The 14,283-nt window shown below is 45.4% G+C and overlaps 1 protein-coding gene across 5 annotated transcripts in view; it reads left to right on the top strand.

The window, feature by feature from the left end:
- The first annotated feature begins 10,683 nt into the window (after positions 1-10,683).
- Positions 10,684-14,283, top strand: part of atp2b1a (ATPase plasma membrane Ca2+ transporting 1a) — a 45,124-nt gene continuing 41,524 nt past the window's right edge. For 4 of the 5 annotated variants that reach the window (XM_056277375.1, XM_056277377.1, XM_056277378.1 and 1 more), the window contains exon 1: positions 10,684-10,732. The gene's annotated coding sequence lies outside the window, so the exon portion shown is untranslated. Of the gene's footprint in view, positions 10,827-14,283 lie in introns of all 5 variants that reach the window. The other variant, XM_056277376.1, reaches the window with a different exon arrangement.

Below are 14,283 nucleotides of genomic sequence, written 5' to 3' on the forward strand. Positions count from 1 at the left end.
TGGTCCCCGGGCACAGCATGAAGGCGGCAGCCCACTGTTACTAGCTACACAGATCACAGCTAGGATGGGGTAATTTGCAGTAATTGAATTTCTCCAAGGGGATTAATAAAGGAAACTTGAATTAGATAATATAATTTCTCAATCTAGGCTCTGGGAGGGCCTGAAAGCCTCTCAGACGCCCCTACACTTCCTCCCCAGTAATTTCCATGATATCCGAAATGTTCTCACTGCATCAACAACTATCTCTATTCTCTCGGATTTCCTTTCTGCCTCAGTGGCACAATTAATCACCAAGGCCAGAAATGCGAACAACTTAATTTTGGTCCTTACAAAAACAATATTCATCATGCTCCCTATCTGATTTATTCTCCGTTACTTCTTGAATCTTTACTTTCCTAGCTGCTTCCTCGTGGTTTAGCCTTCTTCTCTCAGACCTGATCCTCGTGACTTTCATCTCTTTCTTTCTCCTCGGACAGTCAGTCTGCTTGCCATGCCTCATGAATCCTCCCACACTGATTACACTTGGGTTCCTTTCCTCAGCTACCGCTGCACAGCTCATCTCCACATTTACCACATATCCCCAGAACACGTCTACACAACGCATATTGTAACGAGTAGTAGACTCGCTAGCCGGTTGGCTAATGGGTCGGACCGGCGGTTCCCGGCTGCCCCCTGAATTCGGGGAACAACGCAACCACAGGAACTGCCGCGGCCGGGAAGCGAACCCGTATCGCCCGCACCGCAGGAGACATCGCTAACCGCTCGACTAAAGGGTCAGCGTGTCCACTCATCTATGCACGTTACAATATTATTTCTAGCCCCCCCTCCTCAATTGCCTCCTCCGGTACATGTGGAGTTGCCAGCCGCTTCTTTTCACCTAACAGTGAGGAGTTTCGCCAGGGGGACGTGGCGCGTGGGAGGATCACGCTACACCGCCCCCTCCGAACAGGCGCCCCAACCGCCCAGAGGAGGCGCTAGTGCAGCGACGAGGACACATACATCCGGCTTCCCAGCCGCAGACACGGCCAATTGTGTCTGTAGGGACGCCCGACCAAGCCGGGGGTAACACGGGGATTAACACGGGGATTCGACCTGGCGATCCCCGTGTTGGTAGGCAGTGGAATAGACCGCCACGCCACCCGGACGCCCATTATTTCTAGTTTTTTTTTTAATCAAATTTGATACAAAGTACGACTTATTAGTGTAAACTACTAATAAGACACGTTAACCCCTAGCTAGCGGGTCTGACCTTTTAGCCGAGCGGTTAGTGATGTCGCCTTGTGGCGCAGTACACCTCGTACGAATCCCGCACCGGGCAAGAAAATAACCGGTTACATTAGTGTGCCGTAAAATAACCTGCGACCCAAAATAGACCCAAGTTGTCATTTACAGGGTTTTTTCACTGGCACTTTTGGCCGCACCGAGTGCCGCGTTTATTTGCGTTTCCATTACTAAGTTTAAAAGCGCCGAGTTGTGCCGAGTCGCCCCCGAGATGGACCGTCTCCCGAGTCGGGCCAAAGCGCGCCAGACCCGCCTCCAAGCAGGCTGTAGTGACGTCAGATGGGCTTCGTCGTCATTGATCGGTTCTTCTTTCTGTCGCCATTCTCTTCAAACGTCCTCTTCCAGACCCATTTCGCCATGCTGTCTCCATTTTTCAAGCAGTAAGAAGTGGACGCCGAGCGAAATCGTCACAGCAGCTTGAAAATCCATGGCGACAAGTAGCCGGCTACCTAAACAGCTGTCGCACAGCGCAACAGTAAACGGCGCTAAAGATGGCGCCGCGTCATCAGCTAAAGACGCAACCTTCCGGTGAGTAGCCATGTCGTTATGGAAACGCAGATGCCAGCCGGGCTGGGCCGGCGCGCCAAGTCCAGCCAAGCCAGCACATGTGGATGGAAAAGTGGCGTTAGAAATGCAGCGAAGTTCTTCCCGTTAGCTGACAAGACGAAATACAAGTTTGAATAAACAAAGCTTTTTCTGTTGCTTCTCCTTGGTTTTGCTGCAGCCAAGCAAGAACTTGAAAAATCAAAGCCGTTTAATTTCCACGCACTTGCTTCCGGTCACTACTTCCCCCGTCAGATTAACGCGCGCGTCTTGGGCTGGCTCCCCCCTCCCTCCGAGCCGGTATGTCTGTCCTGTCTGTCCTGTCTGTCTGTCTTTCAGCATCGCTACTTCTTCCTTGCTCGTCCCTCAGGCAGGGATGAAGAAATAAAGTTTTAACTGGCTCAGCCTGCTTCTGTGCCATTTTTGTCATAGTAGAGTGACCATGAGTTTTCCCTGGGCGCAGAGGGTAATTGGAACAGTGGATTGGGGGACAGGCACACAAACAGACACAACACACACACACACAGACACACACACACACACACACACACACAGAGACACACACACACACACACACACACACACATACACACACAGGTCATTACATTTACCACTAAGCATCTCAATAAACCCGACTAGGCATATCTGACATATCCATCTGCTATGGCAGGATCATGCTGGATCTCTCTCTCTCTCTCTCTCTCTCTCTCTCTCTCTCTCTCTCTCTCTCTCTCTCTCTCTCTCTCTCTCTCTCTCTCTCTCTCTCTCTCTCTCTCTCTCTCGCTCTGTCTTTCTCGCTCACTCTCTCATCTTAAATCAGGGTAAGGGGTATTGCCAGTGGTGACGGTAATAGGGACATGACAAGTAATCACAGGGTTGGTCACGGATCGGTTAACAAGCCGGACTATAATTTACCTACATTTACATCTTATTTTGAATAACGTGCCATATTTGTCTGGTTTTTGTGTGATGAAATAAAAAGGACAGTTCAAATTCTTGAAATCCTTTAATCCTTTAAGGATGACTGATATTTTATGGATTGTGTCTGCTTTTGCCCACACACTCTCCGTCCTTCCACCGCCCACCCCCCGCCCCCCGTTCCTGTCCGAGCGCTTTCAGTACAACTGACTCTATTAGCGTGAGGAGATTTTGCAGTGGTTGTGGTCATAGTTGCCTGAATACGAATTAACCTCATCGTCCGTTATCAGCCGCTGTCTTCATTTCTTATTTTCAAGATGAGAGAAATAAGAGAAAGAAAGATGTGCAGGTTTTGTTTTTGCAGGGAGTCTCTCTGGGACCAAGTGTAAAAGCTCTCTCTGAGTATGAGATATGACCTGTTCCCGTTGACATATGGCTGACTTTCACCAAGTCTCTGTCTCACAGGCTCCATCTCCTTATGCTGCATCTGCTTCTCTGCTTCTCTCTCACACACTCCTCAGTATGCTATACCCTATTTCCCACAGTCCTTATTTTTGATACGATAGAAGAGTCAAGGTTATTACCTGGTGGAGGGCAAAGAGGGTGCTTTGCATGTATGCATGTGCGCGCGCACTTGTGTTCTGTATTCAAGTGCACTTTTGCTCCTGCAAACATTAGGCCTTGCCTATCTATTGCCCTTCCTCTCTTCCGCCTCATGCCCCCTAACCCTCCCAGGGGGATGCCCCACCCCCTCGCGACAGGGAAGAAATGGGGGCTAAAGGCCACCTAGTTCCCATTGGATCTCATCTTCTGTGCCCTGTCTGTGCCTGGTCTGTGCCACACTGCTATGGACACTGCATCCCTGCTCTGGCTTGGAGGAACAGGCACTTTTAAGCGTCTTTTCTTCTCCACTCGTGCTGTGGGTTAAGTAAACATCGGGATTTTTGGCACTGTAATTAATTTGCCACCAATTATTTTTCATGGTCCCTGGTGGCACTCTTCAGATACTGAGGTAGGGATTTGGGGGTAGGGTGAGAGAGGGGGGGTGCGGTGCTAGTGGGTAAGCTTTATGGGGCCGACGGGCTCCACGCCCAACTGAACTGCTAAACACGGTGAAAACGATCTGTAATTGCTGCCCGTTACCACCCGTTTTCCCAAAGTCACCTTTGCCAGCGAGCTAATCGGCTCTATCTGGCTGGCTGTTCTCGGCGATATTTTTCCCCCCATCAAAAAAGGCACCCTTTTAATCCCCCCCCTCCCCCTCGTTCTACAATACATACTCTCATGACTGAAAAACACATATCCAATATTGGGCTCTACGATTTTTATTTTTTTAAATTTTTTTTAGCTCGCCTATTTCATTTCCTAGTTTCATTCCCATTGGATTCTGGCGTTAATGTTTTCCATGAGCGCTGAGCAGATGCTAAATGTGGACTCTCAGGTGGTTTCTCCTTCTGCCTTGTCGGTAATTGAGTCAAGACTATTTATGTGCCCTACATTTTATGACATGTAAGTGTTCACTGGCCTGAATGAAATACACTTTCCAGCTCCAGCGCTACCAGAGCCAAATGTAAATACGGAAGATATCAACGGAAAACAGACCATGGAAAACACGTCCTAAAAGGGCGGGAGCGACACCCCCCCCCCAACCCCAACACCCTTTTGCCGTTTCTCCAGTTGTTCATGCACGCGCTCACACATGCACACACAAATATGCACGTATGTATGTAGCACAGACATATCCCCAAACACAGCCTCTCTCACACGCCCACATGTCGGGTTGGGTGGGTCCCTGTCCTGACAGAGTCTGCCCAGAATGGGCACTTGAGGTGAATTATTGTTTGTGAGTGGAAACTTGGCCAGAAAATCTCAGTGCTGCTGGCTCAGGTCTGAGTAAGACCACTGTCTCCCTTGCTGCACATACTCACACACGCACACACACACACACAAATACTTACACACACTTGCCGTTGTTTCAACCGTCTCTGTGTATTTCCAGTTCACACACTTTTGCTGACTCTTGGCCTTTGTCTGTTTCTGCTTTCTCCATCTCTCTTTCTCCATCTCTCTTTCATATACCCCCCCATTCTCTATTTACCCCCCCCCCACTCTCTTCCAAACAACTATGGCCTTTATCCTGTGAACCGTTCACCTCTCTGTGGTTGCCCTCGCCAGTGCCTGCAGTAAATTCCAGGGGTAGCTGGAAACACAAACATGCACCGGCCTAAAGTGGGCTGCTCAATCATGAGAGACCCCTCCTCCCCACCATCGCCACTTTCTCTCTCTTTCTCTCTCTCTCTCTCTCTCTCTCTCTCTCTCTCTCTCTCTCTCTCTCTCTCTCTCTCTCTCTCTCTCTCTCTCTCTCTCTCTCTCTCTCTCTCTCTCTCTCTCTCTCTCTCTCTCTCTCTCTCTCTCTCTCTCTCTCTCACCACTATCCAGCCAGTTTTTTTCAAGCAGTTTTTCTTTACAGAGCTCTTAGGGGTCTTTGTGCATTTTGCACACAGGACAAGGTCCCTCTTGAGCACATGTCCCATATATGTGTGTGCAGGCTTGTGGGGGGGGGGGGTGCATGTGTGTGTGTGTGTGTCTGTGTCTGTGTCTGTGTGTGAGCGCACTTGTTCTTGTCTGCGTTTAACTGCCATAATGTGTGCCATAATGGATGTGTGCAGGCGTCATTCACGGTAAGAAGGACGGTTGTGAGCCGCGGTGGCGAAGCTAAACATTAACTGTATTTGCTAGTCTGCTCAGATGCCCACACATATGGACGGAGTCGATGCACGAGTCAAATCGCTCCGGAATCAGAGAAATATGCATTTGTCCCACAAGTGCGCCGTGTGCGTTTATCTGAATGTGTGTTTGTGTACAATGTATGCAGTCTTCCTTGTGTTAGTGTATGTGGGTCTCTGTCCGTCCCCAATTGTTTTGGCTCTGTCATCAGAATATGAATGTTATTGTGGAAGTAATTGGGGAGTCATCCAACACCCTAACCAATGTTTGGACTGTCATGGATTTCAGGAAAAAATGTAATTACAGTAATTGTGGCACACTAATGACATGTTAGATGGAACGGGGGAGTTTTCATTACGATGTGCAGGACCTGGTCCTAATATAAACTTTGTCTAACTGATACTTCTACTGTCCTTTGTAAATAATAGGTCTCGGCGGTCTGGTCTTAACATAGCCTTCCTTCAGCAATACCAATGCGACGATGTTCTTCTCCGATACGAGGAACAGGTTTCATCCAAGAGCTGGTTCTCTCCGAATTTGTGATAAATTTGTGATCTGAAATTTGTCACTCACCATCAAACAGGAAGCATAACATGTGTGCGTCTCACCGAAATATGCAGCAACATTTTTTTCCTCTTCCTCTTCAAAGGAGGAAGCCCTCCCTCCGAGTCCAACTTTCTGCCAATATGCTGAGCTAGTGGAAAACTGAGGTCTGCTCAAGAAACAAGCGAGAGATCGGCTGACCAAAGGAGGTGATATTAATACAGAATGTCCTAACTGATAGGAGCCGAGCCCTTCTTGTGGAAGTCGACTAATGGGCATTTTCCACGTTTGCATTTTCCACTTGCTCATCATCATTGCTCGGGGCTCACATGACCTCTGAGTGTTCCTTAGGCGTTCGAACCTTGGTCATGTGTTTGACTTGAGAGGGGAAAAAAAGTTGGTTTACAAACCAATCGGATTCTTTATCTATGAGTTTTGACATGCTCTCGTTTTTTTTTCCGTTCACTATTTTTTTTCCATTGTGGATTGTTACCCAGCCTTTGTGTAAATGGCCTAATCAGTGCAATGCACTGTGCTATCTCAAAGTGTGATAGGAAGTCAAGACTGTGGCTAAAGTTGCTCTCGCACAGTAAGAACAGCACACTCGTTTACCCCATTGCCCCCTTGTTGGACACTGCACCGCTGAAGCTGTAATTATTTGTCAAGCTATCTCATTGCAGTGTGTCTTGGGATCTGGCCCCATAATTAAAGCTCTATGTCGGGATGAACACGCACATGCACACAAAGCAAACACACACACATGCATACATATGCACACACAGCAAACAAACACAGCTAACTTGTTTGTTCTCATTTTTTACATTTTGGATTTTTTTTTTGTGCTTTGGAATAACGGTTTGTGGAAAAACCACGTGTGTATTTTCACAACTTAATGCAATGAATAGATTTTGTTCGGAACGAGTTTAGAACGAAAAACAGAAAGTCGCCTAAAGGGTACTTATAGAGGGGTTTGGTGCTCATCGGTAATGTCTAGTCAGACAGCATAAACAGCACATTAGCATGCAGAAAGGCTGATAACACTTGACATTTACTGTAGTTCACAAGATGCTGCAGAGCATATGGCAAATTTCCACTTAGAAACTGAGTCAACAGCAAGATTTGAACAACAGCTGTGGGGGGAAATAATTGGTTTTCCCAATTTTGAAACCTCTGACAAAAATCCTGGCTGCTTTTCTAAGTAGTAAAAAAAAGTATTTGCATTTGACTTAATATGCAAACTTGCTGATGTCTAATTCTTAACCAGGGCATACAATGTATGAATGTATGTCTTGAAATCAAGTTTCATACCAAAATCCAATAGTTGTGCCACGGAAACAAGTAACACAAGCGTCGCCGATACTCATCACTGATACCCTGTCGTAAATATTGTCTTCATTAACAAGTCTAATGACCAGACAGCCTCCAGATTGTTGTTGTTTGGCTTGAGCTAAAAGGCTCGTCTTCCTGCGGTGCCTCTCAAACTTGCTCAGTTCTGCATACCCAAAGTCTTTAAATGGATTTAACCACAGATTAAGTGAGCTCAACCAGACAAACAGGCGATGGTCGCGTAAGGCGAAATTCCAATTTGCCCTCTGTTGCTCTTTGATAAAGCATAGACACCACAAACATTGGTCTCCGCGCTGGTAATGGGAAGGAAAATCTTGTCATGGAAAGACTCTCACAGTAGATGGGATTCAACCTGATAAATTATCCTCCTATTTGATGCACCCTCCCAACTTTTAATGAACTCTTCTAATGGCTCTTTTGCAGTTGTGAGAGTGTGTGTGTGTATTTTTATGTTTATGTGTACTTATGGGGCTATACAGGTTTGTGCACAAGTGCACGTGTGTGCATGTGCATGCAGGAATGAATGCATGCTTCTGCCTGTTCACTTTTAGTTTATATGTCATTATAGATGAGTGTCCTCGCATGTGTTGCCCTCAGCAGAATACAGCGCATGAAAATGGTCTTGCTATGCCTAACGTACACGCGGAACATATACGTAGCTGTGTATGAGCGGGTATAAAATGCAAATACGGCTTTTTCAGGAGCATGACAACATTATTAACGTCACTGATGGGCAAATGACTAGAGGCCAGGGTGTAGACAAATTCACTGATCTACAATCACACGAGTCCATGACCATTTAAATCATGGCTTAAAGGCAAGTAGATCAGCATCGTTACCATGTGACTCTTGATCAGTGTGGTTGGTCCCTGGCCTCTGCAGAGGAGAGACCTGAAAGAGCTCTGCATTTTCTTGGGTAAACATTATGAGCTGTGTGGACATTGTGTGTGTGTGTGTGTTGCGGGGGGTTTGTGTTTGTGGGGAATCTGCAATGTTATGTCATTTGTAGTTTGTCCTACTGTTTTGTATCGTCTGTAAAGTCTTTTGTTTTTGTCTGGATCCTCGGAGGAATTAGCTGCAGATTTTTCTGCAGCTAATGGGGGGGGTCTGATTAAAAGATTTCAAAAGGATAAAAGAGAGAAAGTGTGTGGAAGGAAGAGGAAGAGAAAGAAAGGAAAAAGGACACAGAGGGAAAGTGGGACGGAGGGATGGGCAGTTGAACGGACGGACAGAGATCAACAGAAGGATAGACAGAGAGAGAGATTGAAGGCATCAGTTTAGTGGTAGTGAGACATCTGCTCAGGGTTTGGCATAACGCTCGGCGCTGGAGGCTTCCAATCAGAGAACCTCCAAAACCACAGACACTGAACTGGAAAAAATGGCACAAATAAAAAAAGGACCTCCTCTCTCTTTTGGCACTGCAGGGTTTGGAGACTGTCAGAGTAAAGCCTGTTTATCTATCTATCTATCTATCTATCTATCTATCTATCTATCTATCTATCTATCTATCTATCTATCTATCTATCTATCTAGCTTCCTGTCTGTCTGTCTATGTGTTTGTCTACCTGTTTGTCCTTTCCTTTGTATTGATTGTCTGTTTGCATTTGACAAAACTAAGTCAGTCAAACAGCAAAACTGCATTTAAGACCTCGTGACTGCACAAATGACCTTCAATAAATCAACTTCCCTCAACACTCCATTGCTTCTTTCTTTCTTTTTTTTCCAACCTTTTTCTTCTTTGACATAGATCTGACTCAGAAGTTCGGAATCAACGTTTTCCAACTTTAAAATTGCACACAGACATAAACACATTGACCTGTTTGCCTGTTTACAAAACTCCAGTGGTGAATGCTCCTGTGCAGTCAGGGCCATTGCGTTAATGATAAATCCCATTATGTTGAGAGAGCAAGTATATTACACTGTGGTTTAACCTTAAGAGGGGTTGTTTCCTGTTTATCATCTACCAGCATTCACATCTGCTTAAATCTGGGGATAACCATCTAGTCACAAAACTAATTAGGAAGTTATTTGTAAAAAAATAAATAAATTAAAAAAATTCCAGGCTCTTTGAATGCAAAGTCAAAATGCCAGATGTATGATTCATCTTGAATGGAAATGCATTCACTGTCCTCATTCACATAAATGATTTTATTGCCCTTTATATTGGTAAATCATTGCGTTTCTCAATTGCTGGAGCATTTTGCTCCATGTTGTATACGTCCGTTAAAACGATAAAAGTCATAGTTCAGATTTTATGTGCAAAGTGTGCTCTTTTGCACAGTAATTAATATCTCAGAAACTGCTATTGTCTACCTCCATACCCTGTCGATGCATGCATAGATTCAAAAAAATCAGAATCAGAATACTTTATTCCTCCCCGAGGGGAAATTGGGTAAAATCCCTTTTAGACCTGCAGTCATACATTTTATGCATCACAGAATTTATGTTTGGTCATACACTGTGTTGTAACTTTCATTTCAGAATCCACAAAGTTTGTGTACAGGTCAACAGGCGTTATGGGTTGTGTCCAAGCTCTTGCAGAATCTTATATAAGATGCAGCATAGTTAAAAATCCATATATCTCAGTTTGGTTGAATGTGAAAGTAATACCCTTAGAAACACATCCATACACATATACACACGCTCTGTGTTTATTAACTGGCCATAGAGATGGCTTGGTGAATGTTATGTTGAATATTCTTTTGTCATACCTTTAACTCATATGCTCATCTGTATTGTTTAGTCTTTGTTGTATAATTAACAAACAAAAAAACTATGCTTGGAATATATAGAGCATTGCAGTGTAATGTATCAGACAAACAGTTGGACACAGCAGTGAAGAAGGGGGCTTTGTGAACTGTATGACTCCTCGACAGGACTGCTGTGAGAATCACAGACTGAATACGGAGGAGGGAAAAAAAGGCGCTACGTCATGGAAAGAATGACGTCAGGTTTGATTAGGCGCCGAGGGAAGACTATCGGCGTGTAGGTGGAGCAAAGAGAGGCGGACACGATGTGCCGGCACCCCAATTTTTTTTTTTTTTTGCACTTTTGCACTTGTGCACAAAATTTGGGCCACTATTCACCGCTGGTTTTGACCATATGATGGGGAGAGGTGGTCTTATCCCGTTATTATCAAGCGAGACGAGGAGCGTGACGTAACCGTCTCCATAGGCGACTGATATGCCGGCTAAGCCAATGGGGATCCACACGAGGGCCCGTGCCCATCCTCCCGACGCGCGTCACGTGTCCCGTGCGGTGTTGTGACAGCGCGGTGGGCGGGGCTTCGCCTCAAGTTCGGGGGAGCGAGTCCGGTCTCTCTCTGAGACTGAGGGAGAGAGACGGGGATCTGGGGTGTCGCTCGGAGGACGGAGTAAGTGTTGTTTTTCTTTTTTCCATAGGTGTTATTGCAGTAGAGGGGGGATTTACTGCAGGCTAATGGCCACCTCAGCGGTTAGACTTGTAACGTAAGTACACTGAGCGTTTTCGGTCTTTCGTTTTTTTTTTCTTTGCGGTGATCAACGAGGGCTTGTCACTCGTCCGTTCGTCCGTTTGCGCTACCTCGGTGGGTTAGCCTAACAGCAGGCTAATGTGCTAATGTATGTTGAGTGAACGCTGACACTGGGCTTCTCCTTTTCCACATCCGTGTAAGTCGGGCAGTGTACTGACTGCCTCCCGCCGAATCAGCCAATTTGGTGATTTTGCGCCTCCCCTGTCTTAAGTTTCGGGACGAACTAACACCAGCGAGCTAACTGGCTAACGTTGTAAGCTAGCCTGCTCTCAACCCAGCGTGACTGATGCGGTCCGACTGCACGCGTTGCAGCTGCCCGCGGACAACTGCTGGTGATTGAAGGGAGCACAAGTTTAAAAAGTCAATATGGGTAAATCTGGTTTTAAAAGTCACGCTCTTGGGTACAGAGCTGTCAGTTACCGGGCGACCTCACTCTCGTGCGATCACATTTGACCGTTGATCGAAGCCACGATCCGTACCTCAAGTCGTCGTTATAGTTGTCATTTGCGAATGCCGAGAAATATTGCAGACCGATTTTGCGGCATTTTTTTTTAAGAATCGCGCCAACAGGGTTAAGTTGCCGTGCTGTTAACTATTTAAGGTGAGGGCTGGTTTGTGAGTTCGTCGGGTTAACGGGCGCTGCTGATCTGTGCAGACGCACTGCCAGGGCTCGTCGTGGATCTGCCCGAGCTCATGGTCAACATAAGCTCGTCATGTGGGTCAAAAAAGAAAAGAAAAGACCTTGATGCAGGGCGCTTGAAGATGAATTTGCTCAGTCGACGAGAAAAACACGTTAGCGTAGCGCCGCGATTCCATTTTTGCCAACGTAACGCCGACATTCAGTCAATCAACGAGGCTTCTTTATATCGCACCGCGCCACCTGCGTCGTCTTTCCTATCAGGCGGAATTGGCCACTGAACATATCTGTCAATCTGGAGCTGTCAGACTCCTCAGCGTCACGTTGGTAGAGGGCAGATGCGTGCACATCAATCGGCGAGTAAAGCGATCGTGTGCCGCGCTGCCAGCATGTAATCTTGATCCTTGCCATTCGTTTCCTTTATGTTCCTAAAATAATGTTTGCCATGTTCTAACCGTCCGATTCCATTTACCGATTGTCTACTTGTTGCACACTGTGATCTCGATTGGTAGCCCTGTGTAGTCCCCCCCCCCACACACTCTTTCTCTGACGCTATCACCGGCAAAGCTTCAGCGCTAGTGTGAGTGCAGTCACCGAGCACCTTGCGGTGTCCCGAAGAGATCAACCCTTATCCAATTAAATGGCACCCTGCTTGTTGCGGTGCCAGTGTCTCCCTGTCTTTGTGTAATAACTTTTGAACCTCGGTGAGAGCCTAAAGTCGTGCCACCTAATCACAACGCATAACCCCTCTGATATTCGGGTTGTGCTGTATTGGAAATAATTTGCATTTTTGTTTGGTGTTAAACTCAGTTCAGTAGTAGGACCAGGGGTCTACGCATCAGGCAGGCACCTAAGCGTTGTATGGTTGCCATTTGATATTAATAACATTTACTGCTAATCAAGCAAGTCATTGACTTTTTAGGCTATATATATTATGAATACCAAAACACTTTCGTTCTTGTCAAATACCACTTGTACCAAGAAAGATTCCTAATGCAATACATTCTGTCATTGTGCATGACTGTTGGAAATGACTTTTTTTTGTTTTGTCGTTTGGTCCAGTTCTGTTGACTTCAGAACATTGTAAGAAAGCCTAATTCTTTATACTTAATAATCCTTAGTGATATTTGTGGATGATGTTTAGTTGAAGCTATCGCGTCTGGCCTACATAGATCCAGACTTTGCTTAATGATTCACCTGAACCATCAGTAACATAGTCTGTTGGTGTGTCTAAGGCCTTTGAACCCAAACTGTTGCTGTCACTCAGAAATGTGTGAACCAAGTTAGAGGCTGACAGTCATTTCTTACACTGATTTTAAGTAAATGTAAAAGCTTAATGTCATAACTTGTTGAGATACATTAAGAAAGGAGCGCTGGACTTGCAGCATTTGTGCAACCTGCATGGCATGCCAAATTTTATTATTAACTGAAGTGAAGTCACTGCAAAGGAATGAAAGTTCTTCACAGCGCTCTGTACACTTTCATCCTGACAGGGAAGACTTGTCATTTCTCTCCCTGACTCATCGTAGATGTCTCCTGATTTGCTTATTAATTTCTCTCACATGCTCATCACTTATGAATTTGCCACATCAGAATATGAAAAATGGTTGTGAAATTGTGTTGCCATCAGCCTATGTATCCAAGTTAGTTTTGTAACAGCTAGTTTTCCAGCGTAAGTAATTTCATTTAGCACCTTTCGAGAGCAGAGGCGTCACAAAGTGCTTCTCTGAGGTAATAAAGCATAAACATACACACAGACATAAAACACAATAAAAGCAGAAATAAATAAGAAAAAATTACACAAAGGCAACTCTTAACAAATGGGTCTCAACTACTTTTTAAATGTGTTCACAGATCAAGTCCAAAGGGAGAGAGCTCCAAAGTTTAAAAGCCACAACCTCAAAAGCACAGTCTCCTTTAGCCTAGATTGAAGAACAACCAGCAAACCCTGATCAGAGGACCTTAGAGACCTGTTGGTGACATAGGGCTGCAATAGATCTCTAATGTAGGCAGGTGTTTGACCATGCAGAGCTCTATAGGTGATCACAAGAACTTTGAATTGGATTCTGAATTTGATGCGTAGCCAGTGAAGAGCAATCAATCAGTGTTACATGAGACCCTTTGGAGGATCTGGTCAAGAGTTTAGCAGCAGCATTTTGGACCACTTGTAAACGATCCAGGGATTTTTATTGAGGCAGGTGAAAAGCGAGTAGTCAAGATGGGACGATATGAAAGCCTGAATTAACATTTCCATCTCTGCTTGAGACACAATGGGCCTGAGCTTTGCAATGTTTCTCAGCTGGAAAAAAACAATAGCAAATCAAACACTTGACATGTTGGCCCAGAGTCAAAGTCTGATCTATAGTGACACCTTGATTTCTTGTGTATATAATTATCTCCGCCAGGCAGTAGCCTGGAGGAAATATTATGTGTGTGTGTGTGTGTGTGTGTGTGTGTGTGTGTGTGTGTGTGTGTGTGTGTGTGTGTGTGTGTGTGTGTCCGCAGCTAAACTCGCAAACTACTGGACCTATCAGCCTGAAAATTGTTGTGCACAATTATTATGACTGTATGATGAAGAACTTCTCGTGGTTTCAGTGATTACAAACCTTTGAAAAATGATTGCTGTCGTTATCGCTGCCCCCTCTCTTCATTCACTCTCTAGCTTGACAAGCGCAACTAACGTCTACGGCTGAGTCAGATCGGGCAGCGACAGTGTCAAAACCAAAACATTATGTATTCGGGTAGGACTCTTGAAAGTAAATCAGAAGTTGATCAT

This window comes from Lampris incognitus, chromosome 3 (genome assembly GCF_029633865.1).
Source record: "Lampris incognitus isolate fLamInc1 chromosome 3, fLamInc1.hap2, whole genome shotgun sequence".
NCBI classification, from domain to species: domain Eukaryota; kingdom Metazoa; phylum Chordata; class Actinopteri; order Lampriformes; family Lampridae; genus Lampris; species Lampris incognitus.